The sequence below is a fragment of the Vigna unguiculata genome, chromosome 11 (assembly GCF_037176805.1).
Source record: "Vigna unguiculata cultivar grain cowpea cultivar isolate G323 ecotype 2 chromosome 11, ASM3717680v1, whole genome shotgun sequence".
In the NCBI taxonomy this organism is placed as follows: Eukaryota; Viridiplantae; Streptophyta; class Magnoliopsida; order Fabales; family Fabaceae; genus Vigna; species Vigna unguiculata.
The window spans coordinates 30,222,125-30,243,454 of NC_140802.1; positions in this window are offsets into that span (position 1 = coordinate 30,222,125).

Genomic DNA, 21,330 nt, shown 5'->3' on the forward strand with positions numbered 1-21,330 from the left:
TTTTTTTTAATTTTTTTTAATAATTATTTACTATTTCTAATTATATAGGTTCACAATTTCATATTTTTAAATGTTAGAATGTTGCTCAATAATATTTGAATAGTTTGAATGTTTTATTGAATAACATGACAAAAAATGTGTAATATTAACCATGTTTTCTTAGACTATATGGACACTTTCTTGGAAACAATTCATTATATATTGGTGGTGAGCATGATGAAAACATTGGTTCTTGATTTTATTGTGATTGTCATCTCATGGATTGTTTAAAAAATTATTTAAATATTTGAATACTTAAAAATAAATACATAAATAAATTTTTTATGTGGGTTGGTGAGCCAACCCATTTAACCCACCAACCCGTGATGGATTAGCCGGGTTGCAAAATTTTTGGCTCACCATAAAGTGAGCCAGGTTAGGTTCACTCATTTACAACCCAGCTCGTGGTGAACCAACCCATGTGAGCCGGGTTGACTCACTTTAACATGTCTAGTTAGTAGCAATTGCCCAACCGGTGTAATAATGTTTTTGTTAAAAAGGCGTTTGTTGTTTTAGTTAGGAGTGTATAATTTCGTTAATGAATTACTTGGGTCTATAACTCATCTTAAATAGATTAAAATGTGCTTATATTTTAAGAATTATAAGTTGACAAAATTTCAATTAGTAAAAGTAAAATTTCAGAATCACACTATTAAATTGAAATTACTCGTTTATCGAAAAAAACAAATATATTAAATATGGAAAATCAGTTTTCAATCCATATACAAATAAGGCTTAAATACCTTTTTCGTCCTCATTTTCGTAGTATTTGTTGCGGATGATCCTCATTCTGACAGAATGTTTAAAACGGTCTCCATTTCTACCGAATGTTTCAAATGGTCCTCATTTTCGCAATTCGTGTTTTATTTTGTTCTTTTCTGTGACGCCGTTTAAATCATTAACGGAGCATTGTACATGTGGCACTGTTTGTATTACGTTGCATTGGGGTGTGTTATGTGTATTGTACATATGGCTAATTAACGTTAACTTTTCAATTTGTTTGGGAGAAATTTTGCAATTAGGACTTGAGTTGGATTGCAGTCACGCTCTTCATTATTGGAGGCGATTTCTTCATCTTCGTCTTTCTTGTCATTTCATCATTGGATTGCAGCCGCGCTCTTCATTTCAATTTTCCAATTAATTTTCATCAACGAGGTAAGTGGGTTTAGGGTTTTCTGGGTTGTTTTTGTTCGTGGATTAGGGTTTTCGTAATTCTATTTTGGGGTTGGTTTGTGCTTGGATTGTTGTGATGTTCTGCATGCACTAGTGCATAACGGGGTTTTTAACTCGCCTTATACGCCTCAGTTACTGCGGGACCAAAGCCTATAAGGAGGCGGTGGCATTTTTGAAATTTTTCTCAGCATTTTGCCTCGGGTCCCAATTCAACCGAAGCATATAACCGGTTTTATGCTTCGGTTCACAACCAACCGAAGCCTATAACCCATATGTGGCCCCCAGATTTACAAAACTGCCACTGACAGTGCACGCTTTAGCCTCGGGTGACAAAGGACCGAGGCCTATAACAGATGATTTGGCCTCGGGTGGCGAAGAACCGAGGCCTATCCTTCTTTCTGCCTTAGGTGTTTACAGAACCGAGGCCATATCCTTTATTTAGGTTCCCAAATCGCGCGAACCCATCACTGTTCATCATCTTCTCTCTCACGAAACTCTCCGCCACCGTGCCCTCCGTCAGGATTCACCCTCTCCATCGCCGATTGCGCCTCCGTCCACGAAGTTAGGGTCGCCGGTCTTGCTCCGCCACCGAACAGCAAGCGAAAAGAAGGCAGCCACCGTCGCGCCACCGTCGAAAAGGAAGCAGCCACCGTCGCGCCACCGTCCAGCCCTCGTTGTGGCCTCCGTCGCGCCACCGTTGCTCCTCTGTTGTAGCCTCCTGCGCGCCACCGTCACGTTGCCTCTGGTTGCGCCCTCTTTCGCGCGTACGTCGTGCCCTTCGTCGCGCCCTCTGTCGCCTCACTTCGCCACGGTCCCCCACAGCCACCACTTGGCGACAAACGTTGCACTGCTGCTCCGTGTGACTGCTCCGGCGAGTATCTTGCGCCTCGTTCGCCATTTTCCAGCCACCGTTGCACCGCCAATTATGTCGGGGGTAAATTCAAAACGCGTTATTTTTTCTTTTGTTTTGAATATTTTTTATGATTTAGGTAATTTTTTTGCATTTTGATGAGATTTTTGGTTGATTTTTGCGTTGTTCTTTTGCTATTTTTACGGTCTCTTATTTATTTTATTGCCTCTTATAGCTCTTGAAGACCTCAGTATCGTGGGTGTGCATCATATTCCATTGTCATTCAATTTTCACGATCCCAGGTTCTTAATTCTATTATTCTGTAAGATTTTGTTGTTTATTATGTATTAGTGATGAGTACGTATTTTTGCCCTCATTTAATGTTTAATTCTGGGTATTTAATTGAATTTGTGTGCCTAAAGAGTGATTTAATTGATAATTTTGATAATTAGGTTGTTTGAGCTTGTGTGATAAAAATGTCTTAAAAAGTGATTTTTAGCTGCATAAATTATTTTTGGATATTTTAACGTTTGTTGATGCAGCTGAAGTTAAGTTTTAAGCTCATTTAGAGGTGTGGAAATAAATTGATTAAAGCTTCATGACACCTTAAAGATAAATCAAAGAATAAGAAATTATCAAAAGCACAAAAATTCAGGCCAAGCATTACATGAAGACGGCAAGAAAAGCTTGAAAAAGTGAAGAAGTTTGGCTAAACCAAGAAGAGAGGAAAGAAAAATTGGACCTTGCGGTTTTCTTTATCTTTATGATAGAAGATAATTTAGGAAAATATATCTTTAGATATTTTATTTGATATTTTTAAATAATTATCTTATTTAATTATATCATAAAATATTAAAAGATAATAACTACCAAATCTTTTTAAATATGACAAGATCTTCTTGAATCTTTTTAGTTCCACAACAAACAAATATATCTTGAAGATATTGGATTATTTAGAAGATAATTTAAGGAGATTGCAAAGGGTTGATTTGGAAAATTAATACAAATATTAATTGGTGATAATTTATCATATATCTTTAAGTAATTAATTAATTTAATTATATTAGATATTGATATTATCAACCAATTATATTTGTCAAATAGTCTATATCTCTCCAAGTATTTTTAAATATTTATATTTATCTTTATTTCAAAAGATATTTGAGAGATTTTAGCAACAGAAAAGCCCAGTCCAATTCCTATATAAAGAGACCAAGGGAGAAGTAGAAAACAAGCTCGGCACTTCGGAATTTAGGAACCCTTAGGGGGACCTAATTTCGTTTCCTTTCTCTCTCTTTTCTTCTCTCTATTCTTCTTTTGTATTTCATGGATTGCTAAACTTCTTGGGTTGATTCCATTGTAATTTCATTATGGATTTTGAGGTTAGAATGAATTAATTTCTTTGTTCTTTTTATTATTGTTGAGGTTTTAATTTATCTATGTCTTTTATCTTTGAATCACATAAAAAGTAATGATTTTAAATCTATATGCATATTGATCATATGAGTCAAGGGTTTTTAAATTTAATTGAGGCTTTACTTTGATTTTATTTAGAAACTTTCATATGATTAAATGAGTTTTTACCAATAATTGAGACTTTACTTTGATTAAAGGTATTTACTCTAACGAAAATTAATTGAGACTTTACTTTGATTAATTAAGCTTTTTATTTGGTGAGGAGATAAAAGAATAGACATGATTAGGCATAGTAAAATTTGATTGAGACTGTACTTTGGTTGAATTTACTGTGGATAATCTAAAAGTTCTCACTTTTAATTGAGACTGTACTTTGGTTAAAAGTGAGAACGCCAACAAATTCATTGAGACTTTACATTGATTAATTTGTAAATCTACAACAATAATTAATTGAGCAATAATCTTTAGATAACCGATGATGAATCTATTTTGAAAAAGCAATGGAATCAATCTATTTTCTTTACTATTATTTTTATTTTTTTTATCTTTTAAATTTTATTTCTATCTTTGTTTATCTTAATCCCCTATATTTTTTTATAATTTTATTTGACTAACTCTTGTATAGTTTTATAAGAACTAATTTGTTAAAAATCAATTCCGTGTTCGTTGGGAGACGACTTTGGGTTACTTTACCCTTACTATTTTGTTGACTACTTTCTTAACAATACTGAAGTTGTTATAGATAAGTAGTATTAATTTGAACGCGTCAACGACAACATTATCAATTAGTAATATGTTATATATATATATATATGTGTGTGTGTGTGTGTGTGTGTGTGTGGTTTATTATTTACTTAAATATTTGTTTGATTTGTGAGTTAGCCTTAGTTTCCCGTTTGAGATTCAATACGAAAATTATGTATTGTCCCCGAGTTTTCATTTTGAAAAAACTACATTTTTTTTTAAATTAGATATAAGGCGATAAAATACTAATAATTTAAATGTATTGAATCTTGAATTGTCCGATTGGACAATTTAAGAAGATTAATCACTTTCTAGTAATTTATTAGTGCATATATATTTTTTAAAATACAGATCTTAAAATTCATGAATATTTGTCAATTGTGTTTTTTATTGATCTTCGGGTGCATATTTGATTGTGGTTTATAATCACTTTCATTTTGTGTATCCTGAAGGCCAATGCGAAATGCTGGCAAAATTTCGTGAAATTTAATATTTGTATTTTAAAAGTAATATGTACCAATAAAATAAAGAAAGTGAATCTTCTTAAATGGGATAGGGTCACACCTTCATTACGACGTGAGCATTGATTCAAAGATTACTGAAATTGTTCACGCAATTTCAGTATGGATCGAGATTGGATTAATTTACCACGTATTAGCGCTGAGTATGAGAATGGAGTAGAGGAATTTATAAAATTTGCGTAACACTATGAGGGGAGAAGTGATGATGAGGTGAAGTTCAGATGTCCTTGTGTCAACTGTTTGAATGGAAGAAAATTGAATGCAACTCAAGTTAGGGAACATCTTATTTGATGGTTTCCTTAGAAGTTATACAATATGGACATGGCACGGCGAATTAATACACATTCCAACTGTTTCTCGGACTGAATATCTTGCTAATTCATCTATGAAAGAGCGACGGGAAGAGCGACAGAAAGAGCGAAGGGAAGAGCAATTTGAAGAGCGAGTAGAAGTAGAAGAAGACAATATGGAGGACATAATACGGGATGTTGGCGTAGAAGCTTTTGCACAAGCGCATGTGTATGAGACGATGTCTACTGATGCGGAAACTCCGTTGTATGTTGGTTCAACTAAGTTCACGCGATTATCAGCGATTTTAAGACTTATGAATTTGAAAGCGACCAATGGTTGGACAGATAAAAGCTTCACAGAATTGCTCGTGCTCTTGAATGAAATGCTTCCCAAAGGAAATACTCTACCCACTCGAAACTATGATGCCAAGAAAATTCTTTGTTCGATGGGTATGGAGTATAAAAGGATACACGCATATCCTAATGATTGCATATTATACAGAAAAGAATTTGAAGATTTGAAAAAATGTCCAAAGTGTGGGTCATCACGGTACAAGCAGAAAAGAAACAGTGAAGATAATGGTCAAATAGAGAAGGAAGGATTTGCTTTGAAAGTAGTCTGGTACCTTCCAATCGTGCCTAGACTTAAGCGTTTGTTTGCAAATCCTAAAGACGCTAAAAACCTTAGATGACATGCAACTGAGAGAAGATGTGACAGACTCCTTCGTCATCCAGCTGATTCAATGCAATGGAAAAATATTGATCAGGAATTTCCCAAGTTCGGTAAAGAATGTAGAAATATTCGTTTTGGCTTAGCTACCGATGGAATGAATCCATTTGGTAATTTAAGTACAAACCATAGTTGTTGGCCTGTTATATTATTCATTTACAACTTATCTCCTGGACTCTGCATGAAGAGAAAATACATGATGTTGTCTATGATGATATCTGGTCTAAAGCAGCCTGGAAATGACATAGATGTATATCTCAATCCTCTAGTTGAAGACTTGAAGTTGTTGTGGGTTGATGGTGTTGAAATATTTGATGTTGTTGCTTCTGAAACTTTCATGATGCATGCAATGTTATTTTGCACCATTAATGACTTTCCAGCTTATGGTAATTTGTCAGGGTATAGTGTCAAGGGTCATAAAGCATGTCCTATATGTGAAGAAAACACTACATCTCATCAATTGAAAAACGGAAGGAAGACCGTGTATTTGCGCCATCGAAGGTTTTTACAAGCTAATCATCCTTATCGAAGGTTAAAGAAAGCATTCAATGGACATCAAGAGAATGACAAAGCACCAACTCCATTAACTGGCATTCAAATTCATGAAAAAGTTAATAAAGTACATCATGTATTTGGTAAAATGTCCAAGAAGTCATCTGCATCGAGCCCTTGGAAGAAAAAATCAATATTCTTTGACCTTCCATATTGGTCGAAGTTAGAAGTTAGGCATTGCATAGATGTCATGCATGTAGAGAAGAATGTGTGTGATAGCTTGATTGGTACACTACTCAACATTCAGGGAAAGACAAAATATGGAGTAAATGCTCGTTTGGATTTGGTTGAAATGAAGATCCGAGAAGACTTGGCACCAAGGGAGGTTGGTAGGCGCACTTATTTGCCCCCTCCATGTTACACTATGTCCAGACAAGAGAAAATAAGTTTTTGCTTATGTTTAAAGAGTGTCAAGGTACCTCAAGGATACTCTTCAAATATTCAGAGTTTAGTGTCCATGCAAGACTTGAAGCTTGTTGGCCTAAAGTCTCACGATTGCCACATCTTAATGCAATAATTGTTACCTGTAGCTATTCGTGGAATTTTACCCAAAAATGTTAGACAAACTATAACGCGTTTGTGTGCATTCTTCTCTTCAATTTGTAGCAAAGTCATTGATCCTTTAAAGTTAGATGAACTTCAAGCCGAAATTGTTATCATCTTGTGTCAACTAGAGATGTTTTTCCCTCCATCATTTTTTGACATCATGGTACATTTCCTTGTTCATGTGGTGAGAGAAATCAAGTTTTGTGGACCAGTATACTTAAGATGGATGTATCCCATTGAATGTTACATGAAGATTTTGAAAGGGTATGTGAAAAATCAATATCGTCCAAAAGCTTCAATGATCGAAAGATATATTGCTGAAGAAAGTGTCGAGTTTTGTTCAGATTACATGGCAAAAGCAAAACCGATATGAGTTCCTCACAGATCATGGTTGAACAGGTGTTCTATAAGTAACAGCATACGAGGTGTGAGTGTGGTTACCAAAAATCGTGAAGAGTTGATGCAAGCACACCTATACATATTGAACAACACAAATGAGGTAATGCCTTACTTATCTGCACACAAAGTCATTGTGAAAGAGAACAATCCAAGACAATCAGAGAAATGGCATTTGATGGAGCATAATAGAACATTCATGCCTTGGTTTAAATCTGAGGTTTTGAAAGATTCGCAATGCTCTGAGACTTTGATGTGGTTAGCAAATGGGTTGAAATTTGATGTCATCTGTTGTACAGGTTATGAAATCAATAATTGCACATTCTATACAAAGTCTCTTGATGATAAAAGCACAGTACAAAATAGTGGAGTCAGTCTTGAAGCTGAGTTGCTACAATTTTCTACATCTAAAGATCAAAATCCCGTAGTAGAATCAATGACATACTATGGTGTAATACAAGAGATATGGGAGGTTGATTATACCATGTTTACTATTCCACTGTTCAAATGTAAGTGGATTGACAATAAGAGTGGTGTCAAAATAGATGAATCAGGAATGACTCTAGTGGATTTTCGAAAGGTGGGTTATCGAGACGAGCCATTTATCATGGCACAACAAGCCTCTCAAGTTTTCTATGTTAAAGATCCTGCGTCTGAACATTGGTTTGTTGCTTTTCATGGAAAAAAACAGATTGATCCTAATGAAGAGAATATGAGTGATCTTAATATTGTTGTCACCCACCCATTTAGAAGAACGATAAATGTTGATGAAATCCATCTAGTTGATGATGTACATGCAATTCGAGAAGATCACGATGAAGGAATATACATATGACCAATCAATAACTTTATGTATGAATTTCATATTCTTGTTAAAATTTAGGTGTTTTGTTAAATAATGTTTTATATATTAATTTGCCAGTTGCTTATTAATGTTTTTTATGTTTTCATTTCACAGATACATGGCTGAACATTATACTTCATCAGAGGATGAAGCACCTACTAAGAGACCCAGCAGAGGAGCCACTAGGTTGAGAGAGCTCTTAATTAGAAGAGCTAAAGGTCAGAAAACACATGTTGATATTAATGTCGACACTGGTGAGCCTAGTGGTCGTTATGTTGAGAGAGAATATCAATCCTTACACCATCTTTTGATCATGTCACTGAAGTTGATCGGGAAATGATATGGCAAGATTTATTGGTAACTAATATTAATGTTATTAAAGTTATACTTTGATTTTGTTGATAATATGATAAATATTGTTGATGACATTTTCTATATTGCAACTAACATTTGATATTCCAAATGTGCCGACGCTAAGACAAAAATGTTTGTCATCAGTGGCTGAGAAATTTCGTGGTTCTAAGACCAAGTTGACGTCAAGGTATGTCTTTGGACATAAAAAGAATGAAAATCCATTCTTGAAATACACTTGGATTGATGAAGACACATGGCGTCAGTTTCTTAAGCTTCGGACATCTGAGGGATGGCATGTATGTTTATTTGAAATCATCAATAGCACAATTGATAATTATGCAAAATTTTAACTAATTCATAAAGTGAGTTTTATATGTTACAGGTAAAGAGGAAAAAGGCTCAAAGCATAAGTGCTCAAAATAAAAACCCGCACATATTATCTCGTGGTGGGTATAGAAAACTTGAAGAGAAGATAATGACAGAAAAGAAAAAATCTAGGCCCCCACCTTCTGAGGGTGAAGATACTGGGCCTCCTTCACCACCATCACATCATCAGAAGTGGAAGTTAGCCTGTTTACGCTCATCGGGCAACTACACTTCTGACTCTGCACGAGAAATCTCTGAGAAAATTGTAAGATACAATTCTTATCTAAATTGCTCGTTCATGTTTTATATTGTATTTTTATTTATAAATTTTTTTGTTACATTGTAGGATTCGTTGGTTGAGCAGACCTTCCAAGGAGGATTCATTCCAAAAGGTCGTCATGACATACTTGCTGCTGCAATTGGACGACCTGAGCACCCTGGACGTGTGCGTGGTGCTGGATCAGGAGTGGGCATACGCCAATTTTTTGGTTCCTCCTCTCGTCAGTCTTCATGCAGTCATGGTGCTGATTGTGAACAAAGACTAAAGGAAATGATCACGGCGCAGGTGAGAGAAGAACTAATGCACCAATTTAAGCATTATGGCATTCGTTCGCCAGTGGATCATCCGCTAGAACTAGACCCATTTGTGCCTCCCACGGGTAAATTTGTTTTCTATAAGTTATGAATTGAATAAATGATATTTAATAAAGTAATTGAATAACATTAATAAATCGTTGACTTTAACAGGTAGAAGCGGAAATGGGAGTTGTTCAGCTCCACCCGGGGATGACATGGATGACACTCATCCATGTCAGCTATATATTTGGGATGGTACAGAGAATACACTAATGGCTCGTGGAAAAGTATTTGAGGCAGCCACAGTTCTTCATGGCATGAAGTTATCAGAGGATGAGGTTAAGGTCACGGTAGAGGAGGTTCTTATGCCGTATGCTTTAGTTCCTGTGCCAACAGATGAGGTGTATACTGTGGCACAAGCATTCCAGTGTTTCCTCGCCTGGCCTAAAGATTTGGTTGATACTGACCCCTCGGTACAGACTCTTAAACCCACAAATATACTACATTTTTAAGTTTACATGTTTATTATATTCAAACTTAAATTATATTCCATTTTAACTGAAATTGCATCAATATAGGAAAAACCTCAATCAAAGAAGATTCTTCTCTCTTTGGACGATCCTCTTGGTGCATTGCTCCAACTTGCAGAAATCATAGCTGATAAGCCAATGCAGGTTCCTTGGGATGCTAACATTTTTGGGAGAGATCTTGACATCCCACTTTACTTGCATTCCCAAGATGTCTTGGAGCTTGCACGGGGACAAGAGGAACTCAATATTACCATTATTCAATTATGGATAATGTAAGTCTTTTAGTCATTATATATAGTTATTTGATATATTTATGTATTTACTTATATCAAATCAATTTTTGGTTTAGGTATCTGTCTAGTGTCACTGAAACTATGGGGCTGAATGATCTATATGGGTTTATAGACCCCCAACTCACCCATGAAGGCAACAAGTTTGATGACATCCAAGCATATGTGACCAAATGCTTTCAACGTGGAAAAGAAATTTATTTTGTCCCTTATGTTGCTGGGTAAGTCATTTTTGTTAACTTATGAATATAATCAGTCATTTTAATGCATAACAATGAATTTAATTTCTTATCAGGCGTCATTGGCTGTTACTTGTGGTTTCCCTAAGGGAGAACCTTGCTGTGTGGTTTTACTCTTTGCATCGCCCTCCCCCCAACCATCTTAGACAAGTGATAGATTGGTAAGAACCTCAATATCAATCTTATGAATATGACATGTTATATAAAAATATCCTAACTTATTCCCTATATCATAGTTCAATTGTTGCACATAACATGTTGTTAGGGAGATCAACGGCTAAGGCAAAAGGTCTTGTATGATGTTCTCTCCAGGTTTGATATTTCTATCCATATCTTCATGATTGTTTGCTTGATTTTCTTCCTTAATTAATTGTAACGTTGTTAATATAATGTAGTGTAATAGACAAACCGGCTCATATGAGTGCGGTTACTATATAATGCAATGGATGACAACCACTATGCGTGCTCGTATTACAACAAATTGGGAAACGGTAATATATATTTGAATTAAAACGAATACTTTGCAATATTTCCTTTTTATATACTAACTTAACTTAATCTATTATTTTGTAGACATTCAAGAGTCCTGCAACAATTCCCGCAAAGTCCATCAAGTTTGGTAGGATAGCATGTGCCAAATATATAATTGAAATGTACAATACTATTGATTAGAACATGTATCTTGATTGTAAATGATTTGTAATTGTCTTTTAAATGAATTTGAATTGTGGATGTGTTATAAAATATTCTGTTCTGGTCTATTCTGGTCTGTGCTGGGTGCTAAACAAAATTTGCAGGTTTAAATGTGGGAATAACACCAAAACAAAAACTGCATTAAAAAAAACAGCATATTAGGCCTCGGTTCTGGTATGAACCCAAGCAAAAAGCGCACTTTTGGCCTCGGGTGCAACCAAAACCGAGGCCAAAAGGGTATCGAATTTAAAAAAAAAAAAGCCCATATGGCCTCGGGTGCAGCGAAAACCGAGGCCAAAGGGTATCGAATTTAAAAAAAAAGCCCATATGGCCTCGGGTGGAACCAAAATCGAGGCCAAAAGGCTGGGCTCTATGGCCTCTGGTTCCATTTAATCGAGGCCAAAAGCTATGCTCTTTTGGCCTCGCCCCAATATGCTTCAGTTCCCGAACCGGTGCAAAATATTAAAAACAACCGCTGCCAAAGCCCCTTCCTGCACTGGTGATGGTTTCTAAATTACCACACCTGTACAATACACGTAACACACCCCAATGCAACGTAATACAATCAGTGCCACCTGTACAATGCTATGTTACTGATTTAAACGGCATTACAGAAAAGGACCAAATAAAACACGAATTGCAAAATTGATGACCATTTTAAACATTCGATCAAAATGAGGACCATTTTAAACATTCTGTCAAAATAAGGACCATCGATAACAAACACTACGAAAATGAGGACGAAAAAAGTATTTAAGCCTACAAATAAATATGTACATTTAATTAGGAAAAAAAAAACTCATTTTTAACAATCCTATCAAATAAGACCATAGATTGTGTTTATGAACTTATCAGTCATCTCCAAGTCAAACATATATCTTAATCCTAATAACGTTGCACACAAAAGGCCCCATATTTTTTTTGTCAGGAAAACAAAAAAGTTGAGAAAATATACATTCAAGAAAAGAATTAAACTATGCTTTCTTTCATCCATCATAGCCATTATTGAACATATCAACCAATTGATTGTATCCTTAAATCGTGTGACCCAGTTGATAAAACTGCACCAAAATAAAAGAAGAAAGCCATCACCCGCATACCAAAAACAAACGTTCTCATAACATGGCAAAAAGTGGCCAAGCTTAGAAGATTGATAGGGACTTTGCTCCGGTCCATTTATTTTTATTTTTATTTTATATATGTAAATTATAATATAAATATTTTTTTTCTTTTAATTTTTGTATATATTTTATATAGTTAGTATTGTAAAATTTGTTTATTGCAAAATATGTAGTTGCAATTCGGTCATTATAGCTAAAGTAGTTTTTGTTTTGGTCATTATTGATACAACAATTTTGATTTGATCATTACAACAAATATGATCGTTGTTGAGCTGTTATAAGATTATTCATCATGAGCCATAGAATTTTAAGCCATCATCCTTCCTCATTCACACCTATAAAAAAAGTGGCCTGGTGCTCTCCAAAAAACACACAATCTAACTCACATCTCTTTCTCTCTTGGGTTTAGTGTGCTATGTTCTCCTTTTATATCTTTCTTCTACTATCTTGGGTTATTCATACTCTTTTAAAGAGTTTATATTCCTAGTTTTTGTTATCCTCATGATATATTTGAGATGTTCCTGTTGTACCTTGGGGGGTTTACACATACATTGCGGATAAATCCTTAACGACAGTGATTTACACGCCTCAAGAAACCATTAATTATTCTTGTTCTTGCCAGATTATACAACAGTTAGCACTTCTATAATTTTTTCAAAATTCTATATGATTGTTTATCCAATATTTCTTGATGTATAGACAAACGTTAAGGGAGCGAAAGATGGAGAAATATACGTGATGAAATGTAGTGATTGTTATGTGTTTCTACATTAGTTTTTCTTCTTAAATTTGTGGCGTTCTTTAAAAAGAAGTTTGTGAGGCTCTAACTGAACTAAGTTTTTATTTTCTATAGTTATAATCTAAAACATTCTGTTTAAAAACTTTACACTTGTTAGAAAAATATGTAGTTTTAAGCTTGAGAAAGTTAGAGAAACTATTCAGTCATTTCTTTTAAGATTGCAACTTAAGTGCAATATCATTGGATGTATCCAATTGAAAGCTACCTTCACAAATCAAATCAAATGTAAGAAATAATATTGTTCCAGATTCATGTATTGTATAATCTTATTGCACAAGAGTGTGTGCACTTTTATTCGGAATATTTGCATGGAGTTGAAACAATATTAAATATATATGGAGGAAATTATGAATTCAAAGCTAAAACATGTTTTCAAACTTAGAAAAATGTTGCAAGAAAAAAATGTTGAGTTAAATGATGTAGAATTAGACCAAGTAAGAAATTATGCTCTCCAAAATTGCAACGAACTTAACCTTTATTGAGCTAGTAATTTTATTAAATTACACATGCATATTATTATGGTTATATACAAGTCGATATAACAATGTAATTTATCATCAAACTACATAAACATAAATTAGAGAAAGAAAATTCACAAAAATGTGCAACAACGACATCAAAGAGAATTTCTATCTGTTGTTCAAACAATATGTAAGAATTAATTCATTCTTTATCGAAATTATTATATAGCTTAGACACATTTACCTTATACTTTTCCTTGGCTTCCACTCTTCAAAAGGGAAGGTGACATAAGAATAAGTGAGTCATTATTCCACTCGTAGTCTAAATTCACAGGTTTTTCGATGTACAAGTTATTTGATAAATGGTTGGAGGTTTAAAGTACAGGATCCAGACAAGTAGTGTACTATATTAAAGATTCCAAAGACCCTAATTGGCAGTGGTGAATCTTGATCAAAAATTTTGAAAGGGCCAAAATAATATACTCAAAATTTATATATTGAATCATTATGACTAATGTAACAAAAGTATATGTTTCTCCTTAGAAAAATGATTATTTTGAAGTTGTATTTGATATGAAGCCCATTTTAAATAAGCTTTCTAATTTCATCTCTTTCACTCATTGAATATTCCCATATTTGAGAACGTTTCCTTGGAATATGGGATAAGTTCTAAAGGATTCATATGAAACTTCTAACTTCTTGTAATTCTTTGAATCTTAAGAAATGGTTCTTCAACCATTGCATCCTTAGTATCATGTTTGAAAATATGTGAAGAAGTAAATTTGTATTGCTTTCATCTTCACCGTATCTTTCCTTATATTACTCTAAAAGAAATGAATATATTATTTTATCCTTCATAATGTACCTATTTAAAAAAAAAATAAGACAAAAAAAAAAATAATTTATCAAAATTTATTCGAAAATTGAGAAATGTAATTATTATTAAAAGAAAAATCTATGATAATCGAATCACATCTAAAAAATATTTATGAAAAAATATATAGTACATAACTTTTCCTTCTATATTCGTATAAAAGTATACAAAAAAACTCATGAGATGAAAAAAATACTAAATATCAAACTAATATTTCACTATTAAGATATTGGAGAGAGTTACCTTTTGTATCTTTAAAAATAGAACAAAACTATAAGAGATGAGAGTAAAGAAAATGAATTTGTGTTTAACTTTCTATTATTTATTTATTTTTCAAAAACTAAAGAAGATATGCAAGAGTAAAAGATGAATACAATAAAACAATGACGGAGAACAATAAAAATATCTCAATAAATTTTACTTTTCTCTCTTATATCAAATTTTATATTTTATAATTTATTAATATTAAGTATTATAATTTATAAATAAAAATCTATTTAAAAATATATTTAAGAAAATTAAAAAAATTTACATATATATTAAAAAAAGTTTAAAAATTTTGGCAGTGTCATGGCCCTCCTAGAACTATATTAAGATCAACCTATGGTAATCGGGTAGTAGTAAGAGTAATAGCGAAAGCCAAGCCACATTAGTACATTATGCAAGACGAATCTATAAAATGAGTTGTGTGAAGATGACAAGGACATTAACTCAATCTCGTTTATATCTAATGCGTGAGATAAAGAGTATAGGTTTTCATTGGATAGAAATGACTTAGCTCAATGCTCAACCAATGGAAATGTATGATATCTATGGAAATGATTTATGAGAACTACGGATAATTGAGTATGTTGTATATTAATTTAAACATGTTATGATTAATGCTTATTGTCTTTAATGTTGAAAATATAAATGAATTGTGTGTATTTATTTAGCAAAAATTATTTGTCAAAGTTGGTGACTGAGTTTATCCTTCAAGTATTGGGTTAAAGGTTTGAAGATGAACACTATTACTTTATCTCATTTAGTTAGATTTATTTTGGATTTGATACTTTGAAATAAACAATAAAATGTTTTCTAAATGTTAATTTAAATCTAATTATTTGAAAGATAAAACAACATAATTTTTTATTTCTTTATGTTTTGTAAAACAAAAATTTATCTACAAAACATATATTTATTAGATAACTTCATCAAATGAAAAAACATACAAATTAACCTAATATGAGATATCAAATGTTTTAATTGAATAAATTAAAAAAATAAGACGTCCTATTTATTATTATTTTTCATCGATCTTGAATATAAGACAAATGATAACGTCATTCGAAAAAAAATAAAAAATTAACCAAAAGCCACTCCTTATCAGAGCCAGGTTTCGATCCTAGGACCTGTGGGTTATGGGCCCACCACGCTTCCGCTGTGCCACTCTGATGGTATATTTCCAAAGCATAAAGTGACCATGATTAAAACAATAGAAACTACACATTTTCGTATGCATGTTATGCCTTGTCTCACAAAAAACTTGCATAATGAAATTCTATTCGTTTTAGACCTTCCAAACGATTTCTTATCCAATACTTCTCGATTTATAGACAAATATCCAAAGTGGGGAAGGTGAAGAAATATATGGGATGAAATGTAACGGTTGCCATGTATTTCTACATAGATTGTTTCCTTGTTAATTTTGTGGTATTCTTCGAAAGGAGCTTATGAGACCTTAAGTCAACTAAGATTTTATTTTAGATAGTTATGTTCTAAAACATTGTCTTTAGAAAGTCTGCAGTTGTTAGAAAAATAGGTAGTTTTAAGCTTGAGTAAGTTGGAGAAACTATTCCCTCATTTCTTTTATGACATAATGGTCCATTTACGTTCTTACTTATTACATGAAGCGAAGATTGCAACTTAAGTGCAATACCGTTGGATGTATCTAATGGAAAGCTAACTTCATATATCAAGTCAGTTGTAAGAAATAATATTGTTGCAGAACGATGTTGTTCCTGCGAAGAACAAACAAGATAAGTTAGGCACAAGAGTCACCTTACCCATGTAGTCCGTTATCTCCTCAATTTGCTTCTTCCTGTTTGATACATGTCGGCTTGGACCCAGAGGTGGTTACTTGCAGAAGGGACTCCGAAGCTCAAGTGAGTCAAAACTCTAAAAAAGGTCAAATTTGTGATTAATGAATGCGTACCTTTAATTACTGGGGTCCACGTCTATTTATAGAGCATTAATTATGTCTGGTTATTCTATGGGCCGGGCCTTGGCTTGGGCTTTGGCTGTAAGTGGGCCTGGACCCTAGCCCAGGCCCTTAGGACTTATTGAACGCTGGGGGATTTTCATTTTACTGAGTTTATTGGAGTGGTCGGCCTAGGCTTTAATCTTACCGGGTCTGCTGGAGTAGTCGGTCTAGGCCGACTACTTAACTTGACGGCTTATGTTGGTTATATGAGGTGCAGGTTGTTCCTCTAGATGTTTAGGTTAGAACTGGTAAAACTTAGGCTGACTCGGCCTAGGCTGAATACTTGACTGCCTTGGTATATGTATTGTTTACTTATTTAGTCGAGTTTGGCTAGGTGTGATGCAGATGTATTGTTGAATCTTATATTGCACAAGACTGTGTGCACTTTCATTCGAAATATTTTCATGGAGTTTAGGAAAATATTAAATATATATATGGAAGAAATTATGAATTATAAGCTAAAATATGTTTTCAAACACGGATAACCACTGCATGAAAACAAAATGTTGAGTTAAATGATGTATTATTAGAGCAAGTCAGAAATTATGTTCTCCAAAAATACAACGAACCCTCCCTTTATTGAGCTAGTAATTTTATTAAATTACTCATACATATTGTCGTGGTTAAATATAGTTCATTATAACAATGTAATTTTTCACCAGACTGCACAAACATGAATTGGAGAAAGGAAATTCACAAAAATGTGCGTCAGACACATCAAAGATAATTTCTATCAGTTGTTAAAACAATATGTAAGAATTAATTCATGCTTTATGTCTATTATTATATAGCTTAGACACATTTACCTTATATATTCCCTTGCCTCCACTTTTACAAGGGGAAGGTGACATAAGAATAAATGAGTTATTATTCCACTAGTGGGCCAAATTCACTGGTTTCTCAACGTACAAGTTATTTTATAAATGGTTAGAGGTTTAATGTATAGGATCTAGACATGTAGTGTATTATAATAAAGAAACCAAAGACCCTAATAGGGTAGGAGTAGTAATAGCGAAAGCCAAGCCACATTAGTACATTATGCAAGACGAATCTATAAAATGAGTTGTGTGAAGATGACAAGGACATTAACTCAATCTCGTTTATATCTAATGCGTGAGATAAAGAGTATAGGTTTTCATTGGATAGAAATGACTTAGCTCAATGCTCAACCAATGGAAATGTATGATATCTATGGAAATGATTTATGAGAATTACGGATAATTGAGTATGTTGTATATTAATTTAAACATGTTATGATTAATGTTTATTGTCTTTAATGTTGAAAATTTAAATGAATTGTGTGTATTTATTTAGCAAAAATTATTTGTCAAAGTTGGTGACTGAGTTTATCCTTCAAGTATTGGGTTAAAGGTTTGAAGATGAACACTATTACTTTATCTCATTTAGTTAGATTTATTTTGGTTTTGATACTTTGAAATAAACAATAAAATGTTTTCTAAATGTTAATTTAAATCTAATTATTTGAAAGATAAAACAACATAATTTTTTTATTTCTTTATGTTTTGTAAAACAAAAATTTATCTACCAAACATATATTTATTAGATAACTTCATCAAATGAAAAAACATACAAATTAACCTAATATGAGATATCAAATGTTTTAATTGAATAAATTAAAAAAATAAGACGTCCTATTTATTATTATTTTTCATCGATCTTGAATATAAGACAAATGATAACGTCATTTGAAAAAAAATAAAAAATTAACCGAAAGCCACTCCTTATCAGAGCCAGGTTTCGATCCTGGGACCTGTGGGTTATGGGCCCACCACGCTTCCGCTGCGCCACTCTGATGGTATATTTCCAAAGCATAAAGTGACCATGATTAAAACAATAGAAACTACACATTTTCGTATGCATGTTATGCCTTGTCTCACAAAAAACTTGCATTATGAAATTCTATTTGTTTTAGACCTTCCAAACGATTTCTTATCCAATACTTCTCGATGTATAGACAAATCTCCAAAGTGGGGAAGGTGGAGAAATATATGGGATGAAATGTAACAGTTGCCATGTATTTCTACATAGATTGTTTCCTTGTTAATTTTGTGGTATTCTTCGAAAGGAGCTTATGAGACCCTAATTCAACTAAGATTTTATTTTAGATAGTTATGTTCTAAAACATTGTCTTTAGAAAGTCTGCACTTGTTAAAAAAATAGGTAGTTTTAAGCTTGAGTAGGTTGGAGAAACTATTCCTTCATTTCTTTTACGACATAATGGTCCATTTACATTCTCACTTAGTACATGAAGCGAAGATGGCAACTTAAGTGAAATACCGTTGGATGTATCCAATGGAAAGCTAACTTCATAGATCAAGTCAGTTGTAAGAAGTAATATTGTTGCAGAACGATGTATTGTTGAATCTTATATTGCACAAGATTGTATGCACTTTCATTCGAAATATTTTCATGGAGTTTAGGACAATAGTAAATATATGTGGAAGAAGTTATGAATTATAAGCTAAAACATGTTTTCAAACATGGAAAACCACTACATGAAAAAAAAAATTTAGTTAAATGATGTATTATTAGAGCAAGTTGGAAATTATGTTCTCCAAAATTGCAACGAACCCTCCCTTGATTTAGCTTGTAATCTTATTAAATTACTCATATATATTGTCGTGGTTATATATAGTTCATTGTAACAATGTAATTTTTCACCACACTGCACAAACATGAATTGGAGAAGGGAAATTTAAAAAAATGTGCGTCAGACATATCAAAGATAATTTCTATCAGTTGTTCAAACAATATGTAAGAATTAATTCATGCTTTATGGCTATTATTATATATCTTAGACACATTTACCTTATATATTCCCTTGCCTCCACTTTTACAAGGGGAAGGTGACATAAGAATAAATGAGTTATTATTCCACTAGTGGGCCAAATTCACAGGTTTTCCGATGTACAAGTTATTTTATAAATGGTTGGAGGTTTAATGTATAGGATCTAGACAAGTAGTGTATTATAATAAAGACACCAAAGACCCTAATAGGGTAGGAGTAGTAATAGCGAAAGCCAAGCCACATTAGTACATTGTGCAAGACGAATCTATAAAATGAGTTGTGTGAAGATGATAAGGACATTAACTCAATCTCGTTTATATCTAATGCGTGAGATAAAGAGTATGGGTTTTCATTGGATAGAAATGACTTAACTCAATGCTCAACCAATGGAAATGCTATGATATCTATGGAAATGATTTATGACAACTACGGATAATTGAGTATTTTGTATATTAATTTAAACATGTTATGATTAATGTTTATTGTGTTTAATGTTGAAAATTTAAATGAATTGTGTGTATTTATTTAGCAAAAATTATTTGTCAAAGTTGGTGACTGACTTTATCCTTCAAGTATTGGGTTAAAGGATTGAAGATGAACACTATTACTTTAACGTCCCATTAAATTAACAGACATAATTAATGGAAACGTCACACGAGGTAGCATAATAGCGTAGTCCTGGAGTTTTAAACCCAACTCCTTACAACATAAGGCAGACCATGGTGCCACAGGAAAACCAGTTATAAAATTAAAATTTAACATAAAGAGGTCATATGTCAAACTGATACATGGGTCGTAGCCCTAAGAAAAGCCCATCAAAAGAAAACATCAAGTCCAGCCCAGGTGGACTATGCAGCGAAATCCTCTCTCCTCTGTTGACCACGAGTACCTCTCGCCTCTGCTCCCATCAATAAATTGATGATCATCGCAAGAGTAGAAGGATAACATACAAGGCATTCAAACAAGAAAGGGTAAGCTAGAGCCAAAAGATTTCATCAATACAATCAGGTACATTTTCACAATCCAATATACACATATCAACCAAGCATATTATGACTTCTCAAACAATACACTAAGACTCGACTCGACTCATCCGGATACATATAACCTGGTCGGATTCAGCGGATGCTTGCACTTGTGGTGGATACCTCTGCTCACCCCCGAGATGCTCACCCCCGAGCTATGTGTTACAAGTGTTACAATAAAACAATTCCCTCACACACAAGGTTAGCCCTTAATGAGTTTCAGGCCTCCTACTACTCTCACCACAAGAGTCAGTTCGCTCTAAGTGAGACTAACTAACTCCTTAGAGTATCAGGATGCAATCCTTACCTTGAATCCTTACCAAGTTATATAGATGGGATACTACCATGGACACCCACTAACAGGGGCCATGAAATTATGTCCCGACCACTGAAGCACGACCTTGATACCCCACCTAGAGATTTCAAGGAATTACGCACTGACCATGGACCAATCATAATCAGGCAAGCAAGTAATGTATTCATCACGCATATATATCCCATGTTAACCTTTATAATCAACCTCTTTTATATTCCAGGTCAAACCCATACTAACTTCTCATACTCCATCCATGAATATAGAATTTTAGCTCATCTCATTACCATGCTACTTTCATAGCCAACCATCTCTTGTTCGTTATATGCCAAGAATTTATCCAGATCGTCATTCATAACCCATACACCCTCCCACTCATGCATATTTATCCCTTTCATGACATTATTCAATAATCCAATCAATTTAGTGCCAAAATCACACCAACACATCAATCTAATTTCATAACCACAGATTTCCATGCATTTTCCAAGCCTCATATTTTAAATCAAGTAGATCCATTAATCAAACAGTCCATAA